A 22130-nucleotide genomic window follows, 5' to 3' on the forward strand; every position below is an offset into this window, starting at 1 on the left:
GATTTATTTATTCATGAGAGACAGAGAGAGAGAGACAGAGACATAGGCTGAGGGAAAAGCAGGCTCCCCACAGGTAGGGACTTGATCCCAGAACTCGCATCATGTCCTGAGCCAAAGGCAGATGCTCAACCTCTGAACCACCCAGGCATCCCCTAAATATATTTTGTAGAATGATGAAACAAATCTGGTAAGGGAAGTCTGTGGAATTTTTATAGAACAAGCTGTCAGATTATCAAGAAATAATCACAATTTAATAAAAAATTACCTTTGACAGAGTGGAAATGCCATCACTATTTTGTGCTTATTTTCAAATGGAAAGCACTGGGGCTTACTCTGGTTACTTGGGAGGTTTAACTCTGGGAAGTAGATGTTAACCCCACACTGATCTCCTTTAGAGTTCAGATATTAAGGAAGAGATAAAGCCCAATAAAACCGTCAGGTCAGAATTTGGTTTTTAAGTCAGATGTGGTAATACAGAGGACAGTATAGTATCTAGAAGGAAGAGAGATTGATTCTCTGTAAATATGTTACTCAGTTGTGATGGAGTCCTGAGAGGATAAGAATCTAGGCCAATGAGAATGATGTCAAGATACAAAAAGGGCAAAATTTCCACAAAAGAAATAAATGTCAACACCTAGGTACTCCTTAATTGTGACTAGTAAATTACACTTGAGTTATCTGTGTGACCTACTTTCTCTATGAAAGGCTCTAGGAAAACACTATCAATAAACAAACAAAATAAACATTCTGTTGTTTTATAGGTTGATTCACGGACTATGTTAATTGGTTTCTATTAAAGTTGAGTTTGCCCATCTGGCATATGGAACTATGTGACATACTCAGAATATAGCATTTTGATCATAATACTCTCCCATTTTAAGCACTGCTGCAGCTTCACATCGCTCATGGATAAAGTTTGATCCTTGAAATGGGTCACATGGCTCTCAGGCTCCGTCAATCTCCAAAGTTTCATTTTCCCTATTAAACACCGAGTCCCAGTTGTGCTGGTTTTCTTTTAGTTCTTAGAACGCCCTAAACTTCTTCCTTCCCTTGTCAGGCTCAGGTACATGCTGTCCCTTGACCTTGAATGCTCTTCCTCCACTCTTCCTTGCTCCTGCCACCTACAGCCCTGTTATCTCCTTCCTTTTTCAATACCATCTTAAATCACATGTTCTTAGAAAGCCCTCCCTGCTGGATCCAGTAGAAGAGGTAGGCTCCTTTGACATATATCCTCATGAGTCCTGTACCTTTTCATAGGATTTGAAATAATTGTAAATACACATACATTTGTCTCCTTACTTGCTCAATGTGAACTTTTCTCACCAAATTGTATATTCTCTGTACACATGGGCAATTTATCATGTTCAATACTGTATTCCACGTACTTACCTTAGTGCCTGGCGAAGCCTCATAATCATATACCTGGTATATGGTGGTAGGTAAGTGAATGAATGAATAAATACATAATGAATTCCCACAGAAAGAACGAACATTAGGATAGCATTAGGCTGATAAACCTGTAAGTGATTCAGCCATGAAGTACAGACAAAAGGTGAAAATTATTCTTTTCTTTTCTTTTTGGAGAATTTCCTTTAATCATTCTTTAAGGGTAGGTAGGTTGGGGACAAATTCTTAGTTTTCCCTGCATCTGAGAATGAATTCATCTCCAAACTACTATTGAGCTGGTCCGGTGAGAATTTTTTTCATTTTTTTATATTTACTTTTTTTCAAGTTCCCTAGTTTCTCTCTCTCTGTTTTTTAAATACATTACATTTTTTGGCTGAGATTTTCTATTTTTTCACTCATTATATGGGAGTTCATAATTGCTTATTGTCACAAATTTATTATTGCTCTGCTTTTGAAACTTTGCCAAATAATTCAAAAACCTGATTTTGATATCACTGCTGGCATCTACTGATTGTCTTTTCTCATTCGAGCTGTAATTATTTTGGTTCATGGAATGATTTTTGATTTTTGATTGCATTCTAGATATCTAGGATATGTTGTAAGATCCTAGGCTCATTTCATCTTCTTTTTCAGCCACAATTCACTGTGTTTAGCTGTAGCACACAGGTTTGGTGTAATGAAATCACGTCTGCATGTGCATGTTCCTACTGGGCCCCACTGACTCTACTCCTGAAAAAATAGAGCATGCATTGCATTAGCTTCTTCCTGTTGAGTGGGTATAGAAACTCAGCTCCCTTGTGGTCCCTAATACTTCCCTATCAGGAAAAGCAGAGTGCCCACTAGCACTACCTCATACCACCTCATATTGCCTAATTACTGACAGGGTGGAGGACAGTGGGGTAGAGGTTCATGCCTCCACTGGGCCCCACTGACAATGGGAAAGATGAAGCAGTAGAGTGCTGATTGGCACCAACTTGCACTGCCTGATTCTACCCTATTGCTGCCTTGTGGGTGAAAATTTAACACTTTGCTTGGCCCAACTAAGGACAATCTGATGGGGTAATCAGAGCACTATCTGTTGCTGCCAACGGGTGGAAATTTGACTCTGTATTCAATCCCCCTGATACCAGGGGGGCAGAAGGAACAGTTTTCCACTAGTATTTAAAAATATTGTCAAAAATTTTCCTAATCTACTGGCTACCCATTTCCTTCTCCTTTGGCTAGATGAAGTAGGCTTTCCTTAGGTCTTTTTTGTCCCTATCTTTTGGTGGCTCTAGGTTTTGAGTCCTGGTTCCTCATACTGCCACATAACAAGGCAAAACAAACATACAAACAAACCAACCAAGGAATTCACTGATTTTTGTTCTTCAAATTCCATGGTTCATGGTCAGTTCATCTTTTTCTTTCCATAATTCCATAATTCAGTCTTCCTGTGTTTACTGGTATTATGCTCAAGTTTTTAAGTGATGAGGAGTAAGACTAGAGAAGAGGCTATTTTGTTTCAGTCCAAACTGGAAGTCTCTTAAAGTTATTATTTTAATATATTCCTTTGTTATTATTATTATATATTTCCATTAGGAAATTTGGTGAAGTTGTAAGATTAAGAACCATGCAAAGTAGTTTTATTGTGACTTAGCTACAGATTTCTGATCATTGATAAAGCCTAGAGAAAAAAGTGATTTCTAAAAAGAAAATAAGTTTAGAAAACTTGCCTCATTTCTAACTTGATTGATTTCATATTCATAAGGTACTTTAGGTAATCATATATTTTTTACTCAACACATATTCAGTCTTACTTTCTGCATGTTATGAAGCACTGTGTTGTTCCAAAGCCTAAGAAGAGAAAGAATTAATAAAACAAAAAATTAAAAGATAAAAATAAAGTAATGTAATTAAACAATGAATTAATACATCAAAAGAACATTATTATGCTGGGGCACCTGGGTGGCTCAATTAGTTAAGTGTCCAACTCTTGACTTTGGTTCAGGTCATGATCTCAGGATTGCAAGATCTAGCCCTGCATCAGGCTCCAGGCTGAGTGTGAAACCTGCTTATGATTCTTTCTACACTATCTCAAAAAAAAAAAAAAAAAATTATGCTAGCTCAGTGGTTTAGCTCCGCCTTCAGCCCGGGGTGTGATCCTGGGAGTCTGGGATCGAGTCCCACATTGGGCTCCCTGCGTGGAGCCTACTTCTCCTTCTGCCTGTGTCTCTGCCTCTCTCTGTGTCTATCATGAATAAATAAATAAAATCTTAGAAAAATAAAAAATAAAAAAATTATGCTAAAATCTTATGTTGTCTTCCAAAAATAAAATAAAATAAAAATAAAATAAAAATAAAAAATAGAATTTCATGCTAATAGATAGGAAAAATAGGTTGCTAAGTAGTTGAGACAAATTTTCAAACTGCTCAACTTTTGGTGACATATATTAGGAAACAATATAATTTTCCAGTCTTATATTTTTCAAGCTGTTTCTATTATAATAATTAACATTCTTTGTCAGAAAAGCATTGTGGAAAGCAGAGTTGCCATTTTCTCCACCATCATGCTGAGTGGGGGGATATATAACCCTATGTCATGTCTTTATCTTTTGAAAATTGCAAATTCTGTACCCTCTGACAAGAGAGAGGTAACTTCTTACCTCCTATCAAGAAGCAAAAGGCATTCCCTTTTTCATATTCCTAGAAAAGGATTTCACTCCTTATCTTTCTACTTATCTACATATATAGTTCTTTAAAAAGATGATTTATTTAACAATATGAGTGGATTCAGTGATAAGCAGGCAGGGAGCAGGACTTTCACTGTAGACATGAAAGATACTCTGAGACTTTTAGATCCAAAAGGAGTACACCAAGCAGCATTTGATGTCACTTCCAGTGTGGTATGATTTTTACAGCACCATCTTTCTGTATGGGTTTGTAACTGCTGAGCCAATAGGTAAAGGTAACTAGCTGAGAGCTCCAAAGAAATAGGGCTAATTATATGTCCCTAAATTTTATCTTCAAGGAAGAGCTATGTACTAATTGTATATGTCTACATATAGATATGCATGCATATATCTTTACATATATTTGCTTACATATAAAGCTACATATATCCATATTTTCTATACATCTTTATATCCATTTATCTTTCTAGAAAGATATAGATAGATCCCTAATATAAAATGCATATAATGGCATTATATAGATTTTATATAATCATATAGAAGGTGTCAGCATCTGTGAGTTATATCCATAAGCAGCTTTTTCTTTTATTCTTTAAAGAATGTGTGTTCTTGCCAACTTAAATTAGCAAACTATTAGCTGTTGATGTTTTACAAAATGGAAATAAACTGGAAATTTTATTTAGCAAATTAACTCTTTATTAGCAGAAGGATTCTATATTGCATAATAATGAAACTAAGTTTGTGCTAGGAATCAGCAATGTGAGTATTAATTCTTTCATTACCACTCATGACTGTAGGCAAGTTAGAAAATCTCCCAGAGTGTCACATTTCTCATTTGGAAATGGTTTTTGTGGGTATGTGATGGAATATATTATCTCCACAATCCTTTCTGGCGCTCAAGTTTTTCAAAATATAAACTTTAAAATTTGCATACTAATTCTTTAGAGACACTAGAAATGAAATAGTGCTCAAATCAGTCAAAAACAAGCAAATTATATGTTTAGAAGAGGAAGAAAGGGTGTTTAACACTATCTCACCTAGTACATTTTTATTTTCCTGGAATCACTACGATTTACAATAATTCTGCCTTGGTCCTAGCCTTCTATGACGGCCACAGCTGTGCCTTCTCTGAGCCCTCTCCACTGTGGTGGGTGGCCTGCTGTTTTGCTTTAGGAGGCCTCAGAGAGGCTCTCGCTAATACCTAAGACCTATCTCTCAAACTTGAGCCTTATCTCTCTAATGAATGCCTGTTCACCCTCAGAGCCAAATGCCCAGGGAGAACCAAACCTCTTGATCCTTGCTTTATGAACATCTATTTATTGGATCTCAGGGTCAGGAGCTCTGTGATGTAGTCACTCTGGTATTGTACTCCCTCCAGGAAATCTAGGGTTCAAACAGCCCCTGCAGACACTAACTGCTATGGTGATAGATGGCCTCAAGCTGGGTTGATGGTTCCAGACTTCAGGTATGTGAATTCCTCTAAGTCTGGACTTGCTACTTCACGGCTCTAAAGCCACAGTGCCCTTCTTTTTCTCTAGGCAACCTGTCTTTAATGAGGTGCTTTGCCAACACCTTGGCTTCCATGTGATCTAGGCTTCTTTTTGCTAGTCCAGGCAAGGCCCAGAGAGAACCCCCGTATTTTTAGTGCCCTTTCACAGCACCTATTCTGGTAGCATACTTTCTTTCAGTAAGAACAGAAAATGCATATAAAAACCATACATTATACTCTTTTTATTACACTGTGATATATTGGCATGATGTGGTGGTATTTTTTTCTCTCAAACAGGACAGGCATTTACCTCTATCCATAAGATGATCAAATGCTGTCCATTGACCTCAGAAAGGAATCTGATAGTATAGTTTAACCTGAAGGGTTAATGCAAAACTAACCCTTTATATCCGCTTGGTTAAATAAATTATATACAAAAATAAATACTTAGTGTAGAACCAAAGGACCTAACAATTATTTCTGGTCTAGGAAAATATCTATTCTCTCTCACAAGCACAAAACAAAGCTTAGGTGAACTGTAATATAGAAATCATATTGGACGGTCCCAAGATTCTCAAAAGAATCAGAGAATCAGCCATTCACCATGAAGTCATTTACTGAAGACTAACAGTTATTCAAAAAAAAATTTTATTTATTTATGATAGTCACACAGAGAGAGGGAGAGGCAGAGACACAGGCAGAGGGAGAAGCAGGCCCCATGCACCGGGAGCCTGACGTGGGATTCAATCCCGGGTCTCCAAGATCGCGCCCTGGGCCAAAGGCAGGCGCCAAACCACTGCGCCACCCAGGGATCCCCTAACAGTTATTCAAGACGCCTGAGTCACCTGGGTATTTTAGGGTATTTTAAATAGTCTATGACTAGCAGTGAATAAACATCAGATATCAATAACTAGTATGTAAATGCTAGAATGTAGTGGATGTTGGTACTAGAGCCATCATGTTCATGGAGACAGCAGGACAGGTGCGTCTATGGAATAAAACCCAGTCTTGATTAATATGCTTCTGAATAATGTTTGCTAAATTCTATTTAATGTTTTTCTATATTGGTATCCATGGATGAGATTGGTCTGGATTTCACTTTATATTTATTTGTTTGTTTGGCTAGCAGGGAGCTATGTAGCAGATAGAGTGTATCCCTTATCACTGGTTGGTGTTAGTATTTTGTCACCTTCATAAAAACGTTGTAAGTTCTCTTCTTTTTTCTATGCTCTTGAGGATTTTAAATAGCTTTGAAATTAACTATTTCTTAATAAATTACTCTGGGAAACAGTCCATTTTTTGAGTATAGCTCTTTGATATATCTGTTTCTCTGAAGGCTTAGATTATCAACTCAGATTACCTAGCTGTTCTGTGATTGGTAGTGGCAGTTTATATTTTACTAAAAGAGAGCAAAAATTACATATCTTCCAGGTTTTCAAATGTGTTGGCATAGAATGGAGAAAATTAGTCTCACACAATTTAGTTAATATCCCTATATCAGTGATTATTTCTGTTATCAGTGTATATGTCATTTATTTGCATGTTATCAATTTTCACCTGTTTAGTTTAAAATATAAGTAATACAATTTAGTCTTGTTTTTTTCTTTCAAAATATATCATTTATTTATTAGGTCTACTAATTTATCTGTTATAACTTCATGTTTTGTTTCTTTTCAGTTTTTCTTATGTTAATTTTGTAATTTCTGATTTATTTAGTTGGATAATTACCTCACCTATTTTCTCTCTTTTCTTTCCATTATCTTAGACCATGAATTCTCTTCCTAAAAACGTTTTGGCTTTATTCTATAAATTTAGATAGGGAGATTTTAATTGTTTTCCATTGTCATTTACACACACATATGTACATAATTGTTACACATCTTATTTGTATGTATAATATACTGTATAAGACATGTGATGTATTTTATAATGTATAATACCTAATATATAGGTATATTAGGTATATATAATACCTAATATATATAATATACCTAATATACCTTATATATATATATGTATATATATATGTATATGTATGTATATATATATATATATATAAAATCTCAAAATGAGCAAAACATATTCACAAACATACCAAGAAAGATATATTATTAGGTAATGTAATATTGTAATTTATAATAAGAAATATGTATTTTTCTTACTCCTTGTTCCTGGCACAGAGCTCCTAAAATCCTTGGAATTTCCTGAGAAGAGAGCAATAAAAGCATCTTTTGTTATGTTAATGAGGTGACTCTGGAAAGCCAGTAGGTAACCAAGGGATGGGTATTGGTTGCCAGGGGAACGAACCACGTGATTAGTGGGTTGGACTGGCAGGTTCATTCCCTCCAGAGAGGGGAAAGAGGGGCTGGAAATTGAGTTCAATCACCATTGTCAATGATTTAGTCAGCTATGCCTACGTAATGAAGCTATTATAAAAACCCAATAGAAAAGCATTTTCAGAGCTTCCAGGTGGGTGAACATGTAGAGATTAGAGATATGATTAGAGATATGATAGATATGATAGAGATATCTCTTCCAGAGAAGATGGAAGCCAGGGCACAAGGATACAAGAGCACGTGGTTCCAGGTGTACTAAACAGATCAGATTTGGCCACTCAAAACTGGTGAAATCCAAAGGTAGAGAAATGAGTGATGGTGACACAAGAAAGGAATTTATTTCGGTGAGGTCAACACCAGGAAGACAGTGGACTATCATCTCAAAAACCATCTCCCAATATGCTGAATATACCATCGGGTTTATATAGGAAAATGTGGGGCACAAGTGAGTGGGAATGTGCAGATAGGCAGTAAAAGTCAAGTTGACCACTGTCATGGAGTCAGTCAGGGGCAAATCTTGCCGGCTCAGGGCAGTCCTTATTGCTTGAGGGGGTAGTTTCAGTTCCCATCCAGGGATGCTTTGTCCTCAGGGACTTCTGCCTGAGCCAAGAGATCAGCTGAGAGGAGAAATCACCTAGAAAGTTTGACATCAAAATGGAGGCAACTGAAGTCCTCTTTCAACCCTTGTACTGTAACTTGCCCTATGCATCTCTTTCATTTAGCTATTCCTAAATTGTATCTTTCTACAAACTGGTAATCTAGTAAGCAAAGTGTTTCTCTGAGTTCTTTGAGCTTCTCTAGGAAATTAGAACCTGAGGAGGGTATCCTAGGAACCTCTTATTTATAGCATGTTGGTCAGGGGCACAGGTGACAACATGGACTTGCATTTGGTCTCTGAAATGGGGGCAGAGATCAGACTAATAAGACTGAGCCATTAACTTGTGGCATCTGATGTTATCTCCAGGTAGATGATGTCAGGATGTCAGGATTAAATGCTTGGTAGTGTTGAACAAAAACACATATCAGAACTAATAAGTACATGACAAGATGATAAGCAGAGAAATGTAAATTAAAACTACACTGAGATACCATTTCTTTTTAAAATGTTTTTTAAATTTATTTATGATAGTCACAGAGAGAGAGAGAGAGGCAGAGACACAGGCAGAGGTAGAAGCAGGCTCCATGCACCGGGAGCCCGACGTGGGATTCGATCCTGGGTCTCCAGGATCACGCCCTGGGCCAAAGGCAGGCGCTAAATCGCTGCGCCACCCAGGGATCCCTGAGATACCATTTCATACCAATTAGAGGAACTTTATGAAATTGGACTAATAATGACAAACACTGGTGACAATGTGGAGAGATAAAACATTTCATATAGTTCTGGAAGACTGTAAGATAGCTTGGCCACTTTGGAAACTGGCAGTTTCTCAAAAAGTTAAACATAAATAACCAAAGGACCCAGCGTTCCTAGGATATATGAAAATACAAGTCTACAAAAAGACCTGTGCACGAATGTCCACAGCAGCATTATTCATAATGGCTAAAAAGTGAAAACAACCTAAATGTCCATAAGTTGATAGACAAAATGTGGTATATCTGGATAATAGAATACCCACTGAGTATTAAAAAGGAAGGAATTACTAGCTATACTCATTATGGATTAACTTCAGAAAACATTATTCTAAGTGTAAGAAATTAGAGACAAGAGAAGCCCTGGGTGGCACAGTGATTGAGTGTCTGCCTTTGGCTCAGGGGGTGATCCTGGGGTCCAGGGATGGAGTCCTGCATCAGGCTCCCTGCAGGGAGTCTGTTTCTCCCTCTGCCTATGTCTCTGCCTCTCTCTGTGTCTCTCATGAATAAATAAATAAATAAATAAATAATCTTAAAAAAAATTAGACACAAGAGACTATATATTGTATGGTCCCATTTATATAAAATATCCAACAAAATTTTATAGAGATAAAAAGTAGACTAGAAGATACAGAGGCTGGAGATAGGAATGGGGATGGGAATGAGGATGGATTATAAGTGGGCATGAATCTTTTGGGGAGATATAAAAATACTGTGAAAGTAATTCATGGAAGTTATTACATCAGTCTATATTAAGTACTAAAAAGCATAGAAATTGTATACTTGAAATGAGTTAGTTTTATGATATATATCTCAATAAGTTGCTAAATGTATATATAGTTTTTGGTTTGCACTCTCTTACTTTTTGTATCTTCCTATATAATTTGTGTTTTCTTTTTTTTTTATTTTTTAATTTGTGTTTTCTTCAGTTAAATAAAAGGATATAGACTTTGTTAGTTTGACCTTTCAAAGCTGATTTAAGTTTTTGTAAAATTATGCAAGGCCAAATTTTGGCACTTTTTTAAAAGGGGTATTTTTTATTATCAGTGTACAAAAACTTAAAAAATATACTATATATTGATAATATTGTTTAGATTGTTTACATATTTATTTTCATTTTATCATTTAATTTAGTATAAAATAAAAATTTAACATTTCTGTTACAAATGTGTTTCTATTTCTCCCTGGGTTTCTTGATGATTTTGCTCTCTGTATTATTTTGTGAATGAATATTCTCTTGAATCTTCATTATAAATTTTATTATTATTATTATTTGTCTTTTAATTATTTTTGCCCTAAATTTAACTTCTGCTGATTTAAAATTACTAACCCAACTTTCTGGGTTTTGTAATAATATTCCTAGAATAATTATATCTTTTTTATATTTGGCTCTTCCAGGTTATTTTGTGTATATTTTGTGTATGTTTGTATTTTGTGTATTTTGTGTATGTGTGTATTTTGTGTATTTGTGTATATTTTGTGTTTATTTTGTGTATGTGTGTATTCCATATACAATATATTACAATATATTATTAGGTTTTGTTCTTTCTTCTAATAGTATTTTATTTTATTAAAAATATTTTATTTATTTATTTGACAGAGAGCATAGAGCACAAGCAGGAGGGAGTGGCAGGCAGAGAGAAAGGGAGAAATGGGCTCCTCTTGGAGCAGGGAGCCCAATGCAGGGTGTGAGGGTCGATCCCAGGACCCAGGGATCATGCCCTGAGTCAAAGGCAGACATGTAACTGACAGAACCACCCAGATGCCCGAAGAGTCTTTTATTTTAAATGGTTGAATAAGCCCCCATAAACATTTATTTAAATCATATATATGCTTGGTTAATAATATCATTTATTTTTCCCAGTGCTTCTTTTTAATCTTTCATGATATAAGCAATGCTTGTTTACTTTAAGGGAAGTTTGTGTTGTTTGCCTGATAATTTGGAATGTTAATACATTTTCTGGTGGCTTTGTTTATTACTTCTAGCCCTACACTTATTTAAATCTTCAGACAGGCTCAATAGATTTCTTCTTCTACTTAGGCCCCAACCACTGCTTCTTTTGTGTCAATCAGAAATCGCTAGATTATACAGCATTATTAAAGAACACAACCTTGCAGTGACTCATCACAACGAAGTTTATTTCTTGTTCAACGTGCCCTACAGTCTGGGCACCCCTCCAAAGCAGCTGTTCACTATGTGGCAGCTCAGAATCCCAGGCTGCTTCAGTCTTATGGCACCTACCTCTCAACACAATTCTCCACGGTCCACTCTGAAGGAAATGAAAGCATGGAAGAGTCTGCATCAGGAATCCAACAGGTCAGCCCAGAAGTGACAGTAGTCATTTCTGTTGACATCCTTTGGCCATTAACTTAGTTTTAGGAAGGAGAGAGTATTACTTGTAGGTATCAAGAAGGAGAAGTGAGCAAAATACCTTTTTAAAGATTTCAACTCTATTATTTCATTTAGTGTCTACCTTTCTATCTTTAATCATTCTCATATATACACTTTTTTCACTCTGATAGTTGATCATAAACTGAGTACTGATTAAACCTACGAGAAACCTAGACTATTTTATCTTTCACTTTCTGTCCCCTTCCAGTCTTATCTTTATGATTTATATGATTTCTACATAGTCAGAGATTATAAATTCCTGTCTTTTGAAATGCAAGGTCTAAGTTTAAATCCCACAACTTCTTCACAGATATATTTAATACTTATAATATATGACTTGGTATTACTATTTTGCTCTTCCAATATAGAAGTACAATTAAAACACAATGAAGCTGATTAGATTCTAATCCTTTTGGAATTAGTTTTTTGACTTTATTGTCACTCTCAGTTTTATTTCCATAATCATATTGTAAGCTCTTTGTGGTCAGAAGAAAAGTGACTTATTTTTCTATAACATCTAAGAGACAGTGTGGCACAAAAAATAATTTTTCAGATTTTTTTTTTTAATTAGCAACATGTTCAGTTCTGAATCTCCTTTCAGAGGGAGTTCCTAAAGTTCTGGAGCAATACAGACTAAATAATAAGTGCAACTATTATGCAAATGTGGTAAATGAGGGAAAATATGATTTCAAATTTAATTAGATTTTATCTTACTATCACTATATAGAATTGGAATGGGAAATGGAATGTAAAATAATACATTTTGTTTTAAATCAATGCTCGCTAAATTTTATTTTCTTCATGCTTTGACTTTTCAAACATAATATTCAAATTGAAAACTTGTTGAAATAAATACATAGGATAAAATGATAGGAAAGTGTTAGATTAGATCAGACCAAGAGTACATAAGTTGCACAATAGCAAATTCTCCTAATAGAACAGAAAGAAAAAGGTTATCCATGGATTCCATTAGCTATTAACATTATAAATCTTCATTATATATGTGTGTATATATGCACATGTATACATATATATATACACACACACATATATATATGCACAAATGTGAAGAGATCTTAAAAGTAAATGAGACATATCCACTGAAATTATTATTTTAGGGGATCCCTGGGTGGTTCAGTGGTTTGGCGCCTGCTTCGGCTCAGGGTATGATCCTGGAGTCCCAGGATGGAGTCCCACATTGGGCTCCTTGCATGGAGCCTGCTTCTCCCTCTGCCTGTGTCTCTGCCTCTCTCTCTCTCTGTGTCTCTCATGAAAGAATGAATAAAATCTTAAAAAAAACCACAAATTATTATTTTAAAAATATGAAATGTTGCTTATCTAAATTATTAGACTTTCAAATTTAATACACAAAATAGTACTTTTCAATATTATACTATTAGATAACATTAAAATTTACTAAGAGTATTTTACATATCTAGTACCAAACATGCAAAACAGAATACAAAGAGTATTATAATTTATTCAACAATGTCCAATGTAACATAACTTTGGAGGTTAAAAATACAACTTCTGACTATTGAAATAATGACAATGGAAAGCTTAGAAATGCTAGTGAATTACAGAAAAACTGTTTATATCATTACAACAAACTACCAGATTACCTATGAAAATATCATTTCAAAGCCTTATACTGCCATTTGAATGAATTTTTTTTTCTCATAAGGAAATGAGATATCATTATAGAGCTTATGTTTTAATAAGACTAAAACTTACGTAAAGTTTTAATAAATGTAAAACTTACATAAAGAGAACAGGATCTGTTTTGTCAGTGAGTAAAGAGATTTCAACAAATTTTTAGAAGCTGAAAAGTGCATCATAGTCAATTCCATAGATGGGCTTTAAAACATACTAGACACACTGAAGAAAATATTAGTGGACTGGAAAATAATAGGAGCACAGAGAGGCAAAATGATGGAAAGTAGGCCAATAAATAAATAAATAAATAAATAAATAAATAAATAAATAAATAAATTGATTCATTAATAATCAAGGACCCAGTGAAAATGTCTGGCATGCATGTATTTGGAATCTATGAATGGAAAGAGATATAGAAAAGACAGAAACTTTATGGAAATAAATAATATCTAAAAATGTAGAATCTTAGAATGGAAAGAGATACAGAAAAGACAAACTTTATGGAAATAAATAGTGTCTAAAAATGTGCAACACTGTTTATGATGTCATCCTACATAGTCAAGAACCTCTAATAACAGTAAAACAAGATAAATAAATAGCATCATATTTAGCTTCAATATACCCAAAATTCTATAAATAAATGAAAATATTAAAAACAACTAAAAGGGAAAAAATAAAACATGAACTGTAAAGGAGAAAAATACGACTAAATGCTGATATCTTAACAAAATTAATGGAAGACCAAAGGTCTGTGAAATAACATCAGTAAAGTGCCCATTTTCCTCTCTCTGAATAGGCTTTCTACAATGTCTAAAATGTGAACTCATAAATGTGTCAGATTGGCCTTCTGAATTCATCACATTTTCTTCTTTAATTAAATTCAGGACCATGATTCAGGCATTCTCATTATAGCAATTTTTGAAACTATTTTTACTCTCTTTGATTTAGGAAATTTTGATCTTTGGTTTATAGAACTATTATATTTCTATTTCTCATGTTCGAGAGTATAAACCCACATAATTAAACTAACTTTTAAGTTGGTATTTTAAATTATAGACTGTATTGTGTCTTCCCTGTACTATTTTTCTGAGCTCTTCTTCTCCAGGACAGAATTAAATGTTCTCTCATTTAAGTATCCATCTAGTACAGTATTTATGTTTTAATGTTGATTTTATTATTCTGAAACTTTTTAATCATGAGGTTTTGGATAAATTGCAATTTCTCCGAGAGTACAAATATTTCTTCTTCTATTCATCATCTACTAAAATGCCCAGCACAGAGTAAGCGCTCAATAAATGTATGATTTATAAATAAGTGAATAATGGAGTGTTACTCTAATCTCTATTTATTTTACACTTTTTAAAGATTCAAATGACTGATTAATTCCCAATCCATATGTAGTGAGAGATTCAGTCTTCCCAATATATCACAGGATTCCATGGAAGGGGATGCTACTGAATACCTAGCAGATTAAAGTTAATCTAATAAAATAATACATGAAGAATGTCACTAGATGTTGGCAAACTAAATTTAAATTTAAAAAAGAATGTCATGTGAAATAAGTAAATAAAAAGATGGGTAAATTCTGAAATTCTGTCATCTTTCCATCATAAACTGCTGCTGATATAACATTGTGAACATCAATGCCATATATCAATTTAGAAGGAAAAGAGATTAGTAGTAGAGTTGGTCTCACTTTTGGCCAAAACACTTTCAAACAGACTTCTCAATTTGCTGATCTGTGCTCCCCCCATTTTTCTATTTATCCAGAATGCCTCCATCCCCTACATACAGCCTCATGGAGAAAAAGTTACTCAAATGAGAATACAATGAAAGCAAAATTTATTAAAACTAAAATCAGATCCTTGATATTAGATGTTTGAAAACAGGAGACTAAGGGAATCAGCAGCAGCACCATACTAGCTTCCACTTACCTACATGACAGTTTTATTTTTGGCCTTTATGCCTTGCTGTCATTGACTCCCAGAGGCCTTCTGCAGCAACCATTAGGGCTGGTGTCAAGGGTAATGGCCTCTTGTAGCAATAGCTTTCTTAGCAGCAGCACCTAGCAAAGGATCCCCAGTGTCTCCTGTTTTGCTAGCAGTTCTTGGCTGTCTGATCCACAAGAAGGCTCAGGATCAGACACAAACATCCATGTTAACAGAGCACTCATAGGAGATTCTCTGAGGAGAGCTCAAGTGCAGTTTTATGCAGCTGGACAGCTCATAGAGTCCCGTGAGAAAATTGAACTCTAAGGTACTACCATGGCAAATTCTACCTCTCTCCTCTGCCATATGTAAATAGTGTGATTTCTGTTTTACAACCTTGTGACCTGAGGAGCACTTGGATGGCACCTGGGTGGCTCAGTGGTTGAGCATCTGCCTATGGTTCTCCCTCTGCCTATGTCTCTGCCTCTCTCTCTGTCTCTCATGACTAAATAAAATCTAAAGTAAAACAAAACAAAACCAACAAACCCCAAATGTGTGACCTGGAACCTCCCAAGTAAGAGGAGCTAATGATATTTTACCTAAAAAAAATTACCATGAAAATAAAACAACCCATTCAAGAGATGAAAACATTTCCAACAAATGTCAAGCCATCCATAAAGATCACCTATTATATATAAAAACACAAACAATCAATAGATATTCATAAGTAAATGAAAGAAGTTTTCTATCGATGTATTTTTTTCTATTAGAGAAAATGTACAAAAAATACTATACAATACTATGGTCTTAAACTTTTAAAAATATATAGAAAATGATGAGTATATCAAGATTACTTGAAAATATATGGCATTCTAAAATTAATAAATGTATAAACAAAGTAATTTTGTCATCAGGTGATCATAGATCCCAAAATATGTCACCTGACACACAAAGACTAAGAGTTAAATAGTTGATTTTTAAGCACTAAATAAATAAAGTTTCTCTTTTTTGTTTTTTGGTTTTGTTTTTTAAAATGCAGCCACAAAGGGGCAGCCCAGGTGGCTCAGCGGTTTAGCACCTGCCTTCAGCCCAGGATGTGATCCTGGAGACCCCGAATCGAGTCCCACTTCAGGCTCCCTGCATGGAGCCTGCTTCTTCTTCTGCCTGTGTTTCTCCCTCACTGTGTCTCTCATGAGTAAATAAATAAAATCTTTAAAAAAAAAAAAAAAGTGCGGCCACAAAGGAACAAAAAGAGAGGTTAACTAGGAGTCAGCCCCGGCACAAAGCTCTGAAGGACCCACTTCTCCATCTCTGGCATAGGCAGTATACTGACAGACCAGACAAATAGTGGCCCCTCTCAGGGAGGGCACTAAGCAGCCCGTGTGGCTAATGGTTTCCTATTTGGGGGCCCCAGCTCCTAGGCATGGCCAGTGGTCACCAATTCAGTCCTTGTCCCCAACCAGTGCTAGGATGCCATCTTCAGGCAAAACTCAGGAAGCTGGCAGAGGGTCCCCATACTTCTACTGGTCCCAAGAGGCTTAGGAATGCAAGAAATTCCCTCTTATAATTTCTCAAACCACTGTCCCCTAAAATCAACCTCTAGACTGTGATTGTGTGGGTTTGCTTGAAGTTTTTATAAGGTTACCCATTCTTTCATGAACACATACAAAAAGAAACATCTCCTACCTCCAGCTCGCCCCTCTAAGAGTTGTTCAGTACCAATCAGCTGGTCTGAGAATGACTGATAACGGACTGCATGGGTAGGGTAGGTATTCCATTCCAATCCATGGAGACACTAATTAACACATCTAAGTTTGCAAAGATAGGAAATCTTAGAACCTAGACGTGAAAGAGACTGATGGCATGGAGAAGTCGGTGCTTTTAGGTTTTTTTTTTTACTGTTTTGCTTCTCTCAGGAGATGAGGCCTAACCATGTTGCCATAAAATATGAAAGGGAGGTAGAAGCAAAATGATTTATAAACAAAAAGCTATAGAGGTCTCCATTCTTAGGGAAACGAGTATCCATAAATAAAAATTTATAAAAGTCTAATTCCAAAATAGTGTTTTTAAGATCTTCCTTTTAAGGGTGAACTATTTCTACGTTTCAACACAGAAATACCTTTGTACTCCATTTGCAATCTGCTTCTATTTCTCATATTTATTTAAAATGTATTATCACTTATAGAAAATTATCAAATAACTTTCTGTGCAGTATTTGTGATTATGAGCTGTTTATCTCTTCATCTTAAAATATGTTATCTATATCGTGTCATATAAATTCGGGATCTTGTTTTAGTTTATCACCTGACAATTGTCAACTGAATATTGTCAACCTGACAAATGTTGTCATCATTGAGACTGGTTCAGTATGTCACATCATCCAGGTTAAATAATCTGAAGGAAATGGTGAATTTACCTATATTGAACAGCGATCATATACCTGGATCTCTACTTTCACATAATTTACCTCTGATTTCTGAGATACTTTGCAGAAGTAATGACCTACCACGATCTAAAAAAGGAAACCTACATGTCCTCATGCTTCAGTATTATGAATGCAAAGCTTTTTGGGTTTTTGTTTTGTTGTTCCAGAGTGACCTCAGAGATCATGTGTTGAGAATGGCAGCCCCACGAGATTAAATGAACCTGGATCTACAAGTCTCTGTTCCTGGAGGAAAGCCGTAGGCCACCTGTATTGGACTTTGTATGAGAGAAAAAAAAAACTTATATGATGCTAAGCTATATAGCTTTGGGATTTTTTGGGATTTGTTTATTGCCCCACTTCACAATCTCAAATATTCTTTACTGAAATATACTTGACATATATTAGTTTCACATGTATGACACAATGATTTGATATTTGTACATATTGTAAAATAACCACAATGACTCCTGTTAAAATTCATCATCACACAAAGTTATAATTTTTTTTCTTAGGATGAGAACTTTTAAGATCTGTTTCTATTAGTAACTTTCAAGTATACAGTACAGTATTAACTACAGTCACCATGCTGTACATTATATCCGCAGGACTTAGTGATTTTATAACTGGAAAGTTGTACCTTTTGGCCACCTTCTCTCATTTTGCCCACCTGCCACCCTCTGGCTCTGGCAACCACCAATCTGTTCTTTATGTCTGTAATTTTGGATGTTTTTCCAATTTGTTTGTTTTAGATTGCACATATGTGTAAGATCATATGGTATTTGTCTTTCTCTGTCTTAGTTATGCCTTTGGCATAATGCCCTCAAGTGTCATCTGTCTTGTCCCAAATGACAAACTCTCCTTTTTTTATGCTAAATAATATTCCATTATATATATAATATATATATAATATATATATATATTTATATATAATTTTCTTTATCCAGTCATCCATCAATAGACATTTAGGTTGCTTCCATATCTTGGATGTTGTACAGGATGCTGAAATGAACATGGGGTGCATATATCTTTTTGAGTTAGTGTTTTCATTTCTTTTGGATTAAAAAAAACAGTAGCAAAATTCCTGGGTCATATGATAGTTCTAATTTTTTCAGGAACCTCCATACTGTTTTCCATGGTGGCTGCATCAATTTACATTCTTACCTACAATGCACAAGGATTCCCTTTTCTCCACATTCTCAGTTCTTGTTGTTTCTTGTCTTTTTGACAATAGCCTCCTAAGAGGTGTGAAATGGCATCTCACTGTGCTTTTGATTTACATTTCCCTGATGATTAGTGAGGTTGGGTACTTTTTCCTTTATCTGTCAGCTCCCAGCTGACCAGGGAGCCAGACATGGGACTTGATCCCAGGACACTGGGATCATGACTTGAGCCAAAGGCAGATGCTTAACCAACAGCCATCCAGGCACCCCTCTCTGCACATTTTTTAATCAGATTGTTTGGGGCTCTTCCTTTATTCTATTGAGTTGTATGGGTTCTTCATATGTTTTAAATATTAATCCCTTATCAGAGAGATGATTTGTAAATATTTTTTCCCATTCATTAGATTGCCTTCTATTTTGTTGATTTCCTTTGTCATGCACAGACTTTGGTGTGGTCCCACTTGTTTATTTTTGCTTTTGTTGTCTTGCTTTTGATAATAAATCCAAAATATCATTGCCAAGACTGATTTCAAAGAGCTTACCATCTATGTCTTCTTGTAGAAGTTCTATGGTTTTAGGTCTTATGTTCAAGTTTTTAATGCATTTCCAGGTAATTTTTAGTATGGCAAAAGATGGTAAATCTATTTCATGGTTTTGTATATGGCTGTCCAGTTTTCCTAACACCATTTGTTGAAGTGACTTTCCTTTCCCCATTGTGTGTTCTTGGCTCCTTTACTGTAAATTAACTGACCATACATGAGTGGGTTTATCTCCTGGCTTTCTACTTTTTTTTCCATTGCTCTTCATGTTTGTTTTTATTCTTATACTGTTTTGATCACTATATCATTTTAGTATAGTTTGAAATTAAGAAGTGTGATGCCTTCAGCTTTGTTCTTGCTCAAGATTGTTTTGACCTTACAAGGTTTTTTGTGGTTTCATACAATTTTTAAGATTGTTTGTTCTATTTCTATAAAAGAAATGTCCTTGGAATTTTGGGACAGATTGCACTGAATCTGTAGATCACTTTGGGTAGTATAGATATTTTAATAATATTAATTTCTCTAATCTATGAGCAAAGGATATTTTTTCCATTGATCTGTGTCTTCTACAATGTCATCTACCAGTGTCTCAGAGTTTGTGTATAGGTCTTTTGCCTCCTTGATTAAGTTTGTTCCTAGGTCTTTTATACTTTTTGATACAATTGTAAACCAAACTGTTTTTTTTTTAAATTTTTCTTTCTGATAGTTCATTATTAGTATTACAGAAATATGACATATTTTATATTAATCTTTCATCTTACAGCTTTACTACATTTGTTTATTAGTTCTAATAGTTTTATTAGTTTTATGGTGGAATCTTCAGGCAATTCATGACATGAAAATGCCATGTCATCAGCAAATAGATAGTTTTACTTTTTCTTTTCTGATTTGGATAACATATTTATTTTTCTTGCCTAAACTGCTTGACCTGCAGCTCAGACCAAGCCCTGGTGTCTGCACATGTTGGGTTCAAGTTCTGACCAGCTTCTGCAGAACCAACGCCATTCCAGGCCCTTTCAAGGGTTTTGTTCCTCAAGGTCCACTCCATAGGGTACCATATTTGCTGCCCACTCAGTCTGAGGAACTGAGTGGGCTTGTGGGCAATGCAGAATTCTCATTGGACCAGATCCAGTGGCTCAAGTGGAGACTTATGCAGCTAAATGGACTAGCCCTCTATTTCTGAGGAATTCAACAAAGTCCCTGACCTGGAGCTCAATCAGATGTGATCCAAAATTCACCATGACTTCTTTGACAACAGGAACTTTGGCAGAGGGTCCATCTGTCTGGCTCACAAAATCAACTTTGAGCACTTCCTGACCCATCATGTCATACTTCTGACCTACCCAGACCACTATGGAAGAAGAATAGGTACAGCTATGCTAGAAAAAAAAGCTGAGATTTCTGTTCCACATGTATGAGTTAGTCAATAATGCCCAAATAACCCTGGAAGAATATGAAAATGTGGTCAAAGAGGTCTTGAGGATTTTGCCTACAGCATTGCAGATGGGGCCATGATGGAGGTAGCCAGCATCTGCATGGGGCAGATGGAGCATGGTCAAGTGTAAGAGACAGTCACTTTCAATGACTTCCTAAGAATCTTGCAGGGAATAGACATCAAGAGCAAGATGCACATCTGCTTCATTGCCATGGAAACCATTGCTCTTTGTCACTGACCCACCACCCCCCTAACAGAGAAAATGCACTTTGCACCAGGACAACCTTCCTAGATACATGGAGCAGCTGAGGCCCATTAGGCGTCTTTTTGCTACAGCTCTGAAAGTTTTCTTATTGGTATGTTCACGTTCTATTACATACTGGGTTTGTGTGTTGGAGGTGGGTGGGGGAGGGAGAGAGGAAGACATAATTTTTTCTTTTAGTTTAGAGGTTCCTGGCCGCATGATAAATGAAATTCAGACCTAACAGGTTGGACTGCATATTTTCCAGAAATTCTAGACTTTCAGTAGGTTACAGTAACTGGATAGGACATGGAGGTTGATTCCCTGTGGGAGATGCAAGTATTTTCAGTGAATGAGAAAAAGTTGGCAAATGGATGTTTAAGAGAGTAAAGTGTAGGCTGTAGCACGTCTACTAATTGCCCTTAATATCTATGCTTTTTATTCTATACTAATAGAAAAAAAAATTTTGTTGAGCACATGGCTCTCCAGAAAAGCTATATTTCTCAAGATTACCTGCAGCTAAATGTGGTTATGCATCTAATTTCTATTCATAGTATATGAACAGAGGTTTTATGTACAGCTTCTAGTCAGTGCCCTTAATACAAATTTACCATGTCTTTCAATTTCTTCTCTCTGTAGTTGGAATGGGGATAAAATGACAAAAACTGGAATAAGCATTTCAGACCAGAAGACAAAAACTAGATATTGAGGGTGATTAATAACAAGCTAGATTAAGTCTGGGGCCCCGATGACTTCATGGAGACAAACCTTAATAACAGAGGAATAAATAAAATAAATAAAATAAAATAAATAAAATAAAAACTAAAATAGCAGTAAACTTTTAGAGTGTTTATAAGCTCTTGTGAACTATGGCTATTTGTTTCAATAGCAAAGCCATCATCCTAACTGATGCCATCAGATTTTGGAGATTAAATTGCTTTACTATTTGGGAGGTAATTTATTTAAAAAATAATATCTATGATAAGGAAAAAATTCTTCAAATATATAAGCAAGAAAAAAAAAATATCCACAAAGTGATAGTCAGTTTAGCTTCAAAACCAGATCATTGCGGGAATATCTTCCTAACGTTTTCTTGTCCAAAGG

At 35.4% G+C, this 22130-nt stretch overlaps 1 long non-coding RNA gene and 1 pseudogene across 1 annotated transcript; both read left to right on the forward strand.

Moving 5' to 3' along the window:
• Positions 1-7879: 7879 nt before the first annotated feature.
• LOC144300191 (uncharacterized) lies at positions 7880-18472 on the forward strand. Its single transcript, XR_013366779.1, has 3 exons — positions 7880-8033; positions 11292-11567; positions 17819-18472. It is a non-coding gene; the product is annotated as an uncharacterized LOC144300191 (long non-coding RNA).
• Positions 18473-19358: 886 nt separating this feature from the next.
• Positions 19359-21093, forward strand: LOC144300144 (calcineurin B homologous protein 3 pseudogene; annotated as a pseudogene).
• Positions 21094-22130: the final 1037 nt, after the last annotated feature.

Source organism: Canis aureus, chromosome 28 (genome assembly GCF_053574225.1).
Source record: "Canis aureus isolate CA01 chromosome 28, VMU_Caureus_v.1.0, whole genome shotgun sequence".
Classification (NCBI taxonomy): Eukaryota; Metazoa; Chordata; class Mammalia; order Carnivora; family Canidae; genus Canis; species Canis aureus.